The sequence below is a fragment of the Benincasa hispida genome, chromosome 1 (assembly GCF_027475165.1).
Source record: "Benincasa hispida cultivar pf3 chromosome 1, pf3_genome.v1.1, whole genome shotgun sequence".
In the NCBI taxonomy this organism is placed as follows: domain Eukaryota; kingdom Viridiplantae; phylum Streptophyta; class Magnoliopsida; order Cucurbitales; family Cucurbitaceae; genus Benincasa; species Benincasa hispida.
The window spans coordinates 4,822,001-4,830,251 of NC_143478.1; the positions used below are offsets into that span (position 1 = coordinate 4,822,001).

At 28.6% G+C, this 8,251-nt stretch overlaps 1 pseudogene; it reads right to left on the minus strand.

Moving 5' to 3' along the window:
- Positions 1-1,020: 1,020 nt before the first annotated feature.
- On the minus strand, positions 1,021-1,749 carry LOC150038181 (putative B3 domain-containing protein At3g49610; annotated as a pseudogene).
- Between the last annotated feature and the right edge of the window lie 6,502 nt (positions 1,750-8,251).

Consider the following 8,251-nt stretch of genomic DNA (forward strand, 5'->3'; position numbering starts at 1 on the left):
TTTCTTTTATTTTATTTTATTCTTTTCTTTATCCGATCTTTGCTTCTTTGCTTTATTTTTTTTAGTTTCTTTCATTTTCTTCTTTTTTCCTTTCATTTTCTTTCCTTTATTTTTTATTTTCTTTCATATCCTTTATTTTTTTATTTTTTTATTAGGAAATTAAAAAATATTCAAAAATTGACTAGTCAACTCATCCATATTTGCAAATATTTTAAAGATGTAATATATTTTTAGATTTTTTTTCTTATTCTACTATGTATTATAAATATCCTATAAATTAAAGATTTCCCTTTTTTTTCACTTTCATAATTACTTCACAATTTCCAAACCATTTTTTAAATTGTAAAAACAAAAAGTTCAATTACTTACCAAACAAACTTGTTTTTTTAAAAAAACCAAGAATAAAAATAGAAAACAAAAAAATAAATTGGTTGCCAAGCAGACTCGTATTTAAAATTTATGAACAAAACTTGACCCTTAATTAGTTTATCAATCTAAATGGGTAAGAAATTTCATTAATCTTAGTTTTTTTAAGATAGAAAATAAATTGTTACAAATCCTAATCTAAAATGACAAGATTTATATTTATTAAAGTTTAGAGACTAAATTGTTATAAATTTGAAAGTATAAAAACTAAATTGTTATTATCATTAAAGTTTGAGATCAAATGATATTTTTAACAAAGTTAATTAGAGCTAAAATTGGCAATCTTATAGATAAAGGATGAAATTCAAAATTTACCAGAAAGACACAAAAAAAAAAAAAAGAGAGAGAGAGAAAGAAAGAAAGTCATAAAATATTTTAGAAAAGGAAGTAACAAGAATTTGCCAATTTGTGACTGAACAATTTGTGAAATGAAGAAGATAGGAACATCAATGAATGCATTTAAGTTTTTGCCTCACATATCTGTTTTGGTCCCTAAACTATTAAAAAAATATTTATTTTGGTCTCTACGGCTAAGTCTTGATAATGTGTTTTAGTCCCTAATCTTTCCTATCTTACATCAAAATACGTAATAAATCAACAACGAACTAACTTAACCATAGCGAAGCAAAGACGATAAGCCTCAAATTCATCATCTTTTCTAAAGTTCCAAAGTTGAATATGTTCTCCACTTTTCAGTCCCATTTCCTCCACCAACGAATTTCACTGTGTCGTCAAACAGTACACATCTCCATTTCCAATCTTCCACTTCTTCAAACAAATCATTCTTTCTTCAAGAACATCATCTAAAATCACCACGTTTATCCCTTTCTTGTTTTGGTTTTCCACTTCACTCAACATCTTCCTCTCTTCCAATGTTGCAAAATCAAATAACAGTTTCTTTATCGGTAGGGATAAACGTCTTTGGTTCTTGTTTAAATCAGTATCTTGAAGTTGTTTCTGAATCACCAGTCTAATTTCATACCCACCCATCTCCACGATACGATCTCTGAGTGTTGCCGACATCTCAGGAATCGTCAGATACTTATGCTGTTTTGCCTTATTCTTCCTCTGTTTCCTATGTTTCTTAGTCCTAGTCATTGGTGTTGGCGTCGAAGCTGGCTTCTTTCTTTTGTGGGTTTTGTTAACTTTTTTTGGTTCAATATGAGTAATAGTTTGTGAAAACTCCATTAGAATATCTGCAACCTCCAATATAGACAGGGGAATGACAGTTTCATTCTTGGGTTGTTCTTTCTTTTTGGCTCTGGATGATCTTCTTCTTCGAGGTATGTAGATTTGTTTTAAATTTGGAAGATCTAGATGCATTATTGTCGTTATTTCTTGCACACAAAAAAACTAGAAATCGAAACGGAGTGAATTGAACTGAATAGGAGATGAATGATGGGCATTTATTTATAGGAGTGAATTGAACTGAGTAGGAGATGAGTCGTACTAATCTCAATCTCCAGATATGTCAGGAAACTAAAGGAATTTAATTTCTAACCTTGATTTTCAATTCCTTTTATGATTTTCTTTGTTACTTCCATAATTGCATTGAGTTTTTAATGAAATTAGATTTTAATCCAAATATTTATCTATATTCTTGTTTTGAAACAATTATCTTTTTATTTATTTTTGTTCTTTTTTATATCTATCTCTCCCTATCTCTTCAGAGTGGGAGAAGAAAAATGATTGGAAATGTATTTTCATTCCCTCTCTATATATAATTTTAAACTCCACGGTGGTATTTTGGTAATTGGTATGACTCATGTAAAAGGTAAAAAAAACTTGAGTTTGAAAAAGTTGAACATATTCCGCTTTTGGGGCCAAGTTTTGAGTCATCTATTCAAATATTATCCTACGATAAATTCACTTCTTTTTTTTTTTTTTAGTACTACAGTGATGCTTTACTTATTTCAACAACTTTCTAAAGTTTCAGAATAATTTGTTGCATTTTTTTTTAAGTAGAAGAGTTGAATTCTTAGTCAAATTTAAAAAACAGAAATACATTTTTAATTTTCAAAATTTGACTTGATGTTTGAAAACATGGATGAAAAATAAATAAAAACAATAAATTTAGATGTGGTAGGGGTGTTTGTAAGTATAATTTTCAAAACAAAAACAAAAAACCAAGGTTTCATTTGGTAACTATTTCATTTTTTGTTTTTGGTTTTTAAATTTAGGCCTATTTTCTCCTCATTTCTTGCCACGATTTACATCTTTTTAAGTATAATGATTGTATTCTTAGTCAAATTCTAAAAATAAACGAATTTTCAAAAACTATATTTTTTTTTATTTTCAAAATTTGGCCTAGTTTTTTAAACCACGTGTAAAAAGTATATACATAAAAAAGAAATTTGGAAGTGGAAGTAATGTCTATAGACTTAACTCTCAAACACAAAAACTCAAAAACTAAATCATTACTAAATGAGGCCTAAATGATTACAAAATAAGCCTAGTTTTTTTAATTTTCAAAATTTAGCTTGGTTTTTGAAAACATTAGTAAAAAGTAGATAACAAATCAAGAAATTTAGAAGTGGAAGGAAGGTTTATAGGTTTGATATTTAAAAATAAAAAACCAAATGATTGTCAAACATGTTTAAGAAATTCAATTTCATATCTAAAAATTTGATTTCTTTTAAAAAGCTTAATAAATTCAACTCAAATACGTTTTTTTCCGAAGTTTACACCTAAAAGTTTGATTAACATGAGGGTAAAATAGTAATAACAAAAATACTAATAATGTGATCTTTAAAAAGTTATCATATTTGCAAATTTTTAGTAAAATTGCTATATATGAAAATATATAAACCCAGGAATTGCTCCAAGGAGATCTAATACTTTCCATGAAAATCGTGCACGTAGGTTAAACATTTAGGGGTGTTTGGATTGAGGAAATTGGGATGGAAATAAGGGGTGGGAATGGATATGAGATACACATCCAGTAAAGTTTTGAAACTTTAAGCATGAGAATAAGCTATTCACATGTATTCCTTATATCAAAGGATGATACCCATCAAAAGTGTGGGTTTTCTTGATGTTCACTCTTTCTCCTCTTTTAATACATAAATTTATTCTTTTATTTTATATTATTAAAATTAATTATTATATGAGTATTAAATTAATAACTTAGAAAATTATATTAAATTTTAAATTATAATATTTTGAATTCAACTAATCTAGATTGATTAATTAATTATATAATAAACCATAAAAAACCGATGAAATAATACTATTAATTCATTAATAAATTATATATGTAGTTAATTAATTATCATTATAATTAATATTTGTGAGATTATTTAGCTGACTTGTTGATTATAATACTATTAACTGACTTATTGATCGACTTGAATCGGCCTCTTGCTTGTTGATAATGCTTGGATCATTCTTTAGCTTGTTGATCGACTTGTGAGCTTTTTCTTGAGTTTAAGGAGACTGAATCTCTAGTTTATAAGTTGTGAAAAGATAATCAATTTGTTGAAGTCTTTTGGCCTTTGAATCTGCTAATAGTTTCATGCGAAAAATACCTTTTTGGTCCATAAGTTTTTAAGAATAGGCGCATTTGGTTCCAAATATATCAAATTGGCTATTTTAATCCCTTGGTTTTCAAGAATAGATTTAAAAGGTCACTCAACTAATAAATTTGTTAAATTTAAACATATAATTAATTAAAAATATGATGTGACAAGATGACTTAGAAAAATTATATATTTTCTAATCTTTCCCACTTCTCTCTTCTCTTTCTCTATTGTCCATCTCCATGTCTAATCTATTTGTCTTTTTTTCAATTGAAAAAGATAATAAAATATGTTCACTTCTCTCCCTTCTTTCTCTTATCTAACTTGTACTAGCAAACTTTCTAAATTCATTTTCATTTTCAGTTATATTCCAAACATAAAATTTTTAATACATTTAAATCATTATGTCTAAAACTTTCTTAACTTCAAATGGTGGTTAATCCAAATGGGTTGAATCTAAACAAAAATATAGAAATAAGATTAGAGTGAAAAAAAAAAAGATAAAAAGATAAAAAATCAATTAGCCGCACCGCAGTCTTCCCGCTAGTTAATGGAGATGGAGAGAAGAGAGAAAAAAAAGAAAAGGAAGAAAGATGAGAGAGAGAAGTGAACAAATTTTATCATCTTCCTCCACCGAAGAAATGATCGACAAAGAAACATGGAGATGGAGAAGAGAGAAAGAGAGAAGAAGAAAAAGAAAGAGGAAAGAGAGAGGAGAGAGAGAAGTGGGTAAGATTAAAAAATACAATTTTTTTTCAAGTCATCTTGCCACATCATATTTTTAATTGATTATGTGTAAATATAATAAAATTGAGGGACCTTTTAAACTTATTCTTGAAAACTCAATGATTAAGCTAATTTGAAACATTAGGGACCAAACACAACTATTCTTAAAAATTCGAAGACCAAAAAGTTATTTTTCCCTAGTTTCATTCTTCGGTTCTTCAACTTGAGATCTTCCATCTTCAAATCTTGAGAAGCTTAAGTCTTGAGAGGTTCAAAGCTTTAGTCTTCAAAGCTTTCCATCTTCCCCAAAATGAAGGGGTAAGGTCTCAATCTATAGGGTCTTATATGGGCTTGAGCTCAACTGCTTTTGGGCCCAAATATTGAACTTGGGCTAAAGTTGGGTTTGAACCTAATCTATTATGTAGCCCAAATTTCCTTCATGAACTTGAATTGAGTTGGATCCGAACGACTTTAATTACTTGGTCCAGTCTGATTTATAATTATCATAATGGACTTGGACATTTCATTGTGATGACTTACAACTTATGATAAGCCAAAACTTCTCATTCAACATATGCTTTTCTTATTGCAAATTTGTTTCTTTTAACGTTAACTTTGAACTTGAACTAATTGTTTGACTCATTTGATAATCATTTGATTTCTTTAAAATTAAGTTTATAAATTTTACTTTTACTAATCAATTTATTTGTTTTATTACTTACTTTTTAAGAGTATTTTTTTAAAAAAAAAATTGAAAATCTACAAAAGTAATTTTAACGATTTATATTATTTTTTTTTAGAATTTAGGAATTTAAAGGTTTAGTAAAGGAAAAAGAATGAGTGCCCGAAATAATAATAATAGTAGCAGCAGCCTCATTTGAATTACTTTTCCTTGGTTGCACATTCGTAATAATTAAGTGTGTTTTATTTTATTTATTTTACCATCAAGGTAAATCATAAACAATCAATTGTATTATTTTTAGAGAAATATTTAATGTCTCCTGAGCCACATTCATATTCGTGCAGCCCACCAAAATACCTAATCATAAGATATTACGTAGGAAGCTTTTATTTTCTTAAAAATATATATTTTTTAATATTTTTTTCTTTGTAATTGAAGTAGATGCATGAAAATGCGACACACTAGAGAGTAGAATCTAGACTACATTTTTTTTATAAACGAAAATCGTTTTAATTTATTGTTGTTGTTGTTGAATATTTTTTAAAACTAGGTTAAATGCATACAAAATGTATAACTTGAAATATGATCTCTCTATAATCTACTAAAAAGGAATGGACTTGGACACCCACCCAGCCCCAACTGGCAACTATCATTTTACCCAAGAGAACTAAAGATTGATGGGCCTTACTTTCTCCATTTGGTTCATTTCCATATTAGTGCTGTTCATTCGAGAGCTTTTTACTTAATCAACAATTATATATATAATTCTTTTATAAGATAACTTAAATAAATAGGCTAATTATATAATTGTCTAAACTCTCATTTCTCTTACAGGATTATTTTACACAAAACTCTAGTTCAATTTACTTCTCGTGGTTATGAACTTCCCAAAATGGTATTCATTGTGAAGACAATAATCGACAAGAAATTTTGAACGAGAAAACAAGATATAGTTAATATATATAATAAAATATATTTGATATATATTTGAAGTTTCTAGAAATAACTCAAATCTAGGACATTTAAAAAATATATGGTGTATAAATGATCTTTCGTGTATAAAAAAAAAAAAACTCTGTTTTTTTATTACAATAATTACAGGATGGAGGATTGAGTATCCACTCTCAAGAGAGAATACACGTCAATTATCACTAATCTAAATTTACTTTGACAATTATAGATTCATTTAAAGTTAGACTCAACTAATTTCAATATAAGGTAAAACATTTGATGTTTACCTTCACCTTGTTTTTTTTTTTAATTATTTTTTTAATTTTTAGAAAAAATAAATACCTCATTTTCTTTATAATGCTACATGAACTAAAGGCTTATGGTCTGTTTGGATTGATTTTCTAAGTGTTGATAAATATTTTTTTTGTAATTATAAATACTTATTTAAACACTTAGAAAGTTAATCTAAACAGACCTTACATTTGTCCAAATTAACCAATTTGGATAACCAATTAGAAAATGGAGACTACCACATCTAATTATATTCTTTAGCACTAGTGCCCATTTTGCCACTACAAGAAATCTGGGCTTTGATGTAGGTTGAAAAAACTAAAAACGGATGTAAAATGTCGGTTTCTTAACAAATAAAAAAAAGATAGTGGATCTTTAATGTCGGTTTTAAACTGACATTGTAAATGTACCTATAACATCAGTTTAAAACCGACATTATAGGTGACTCGCTCTTTTAAATCCCAAATAATTTTTTTAATTTTAATTTTTTTGTTTCTCCCTTCCCCATTTTCATTTCCCTCTAAAATTTTGTTTTCCTCTTTCCTAAATAAAGAATAAAATATAGTAAAAGAAAAAGAAAACAAAATCAAATCCTCTTCCTTGCTTTTGCACGTTGCACAACTCCCCATCCAATCATCTTCTTGTTCTTCTTCGTCCAAGCCTTTAGCTGTTGCACGCTTTAATTTTCCCAACCAGTCATTTTTCGAGTCATATCTGCCGCCATTAGTGCTGTTGACCAACACCCACAATGCTTCCTCAACTGCACGTTTGTTGGTCATGACCCTTGCTCTGATCGCCTCACCGTCCACCATCTAGTGTTGCCAGCGAGCCTTCCCTCCTATTGAGCTCTCTCTCTAACCCATGGACTAGTAGTTCTGCGTCGCTTGACCTCCCGATATCTCTTATTCTTCTTTCTCTCTCTCTCATTGATTCATAGTCCACAAGCCAAATTTAACTGTTGGAACATATAGATCCTTTACTCTTTTAAAAATTTTGGAAATTTTAATTTTGAAATATGCAAAATTAATGTGAAAATTTTTATGTTTTACTTTTGAAATGTAAGGTGGTTGGATGAGGATTCTTCTGTCTTCAAGTGGTTTTTGTGTTGTGGTCGGATTTGTTCTTTTAGCAAACTCAATATTTTTATTTGGATGTGTTTCTTTAACTTTCAGAGCTTTTATTAGGGCTAGAAAATTTGACACTGTCCTTGAAATTTTAGACCATATGGAACACTAGGGAACTAGCTTGGAACTCAACACAACAACTATGTTCTCATCGCTGTGCTCGGGAAAAACCAAGTGGAGGACAAGAAGGTATTGTTGTTGTTCCATGCTTTTAATAATGACTGACGATAAGGTTCTACTACAACTAGTTGTGCTTATTTACCTAATGCACTTGCTTGTAATGAGATATTGGTTGCTCTCAAGAAATCAGACATGAGGGTTGAGTTCAAAAAGGTTTTTGACAGGCTTAGAGAAATTAAAAACTTTGAGTTTAATGTATGTAGTTATAATATATATATTCATGCTTTTGGATGTTGGGGCTACTTGGATACTTTCCTTTTCAAGAAATGAAGCAAAAGTGCTTAGTTACGGAGTCTTTTGTGTACATATAATAGCCTTATTCACATGCTCTGTTCGGTAGGAAGGTTAAAGAT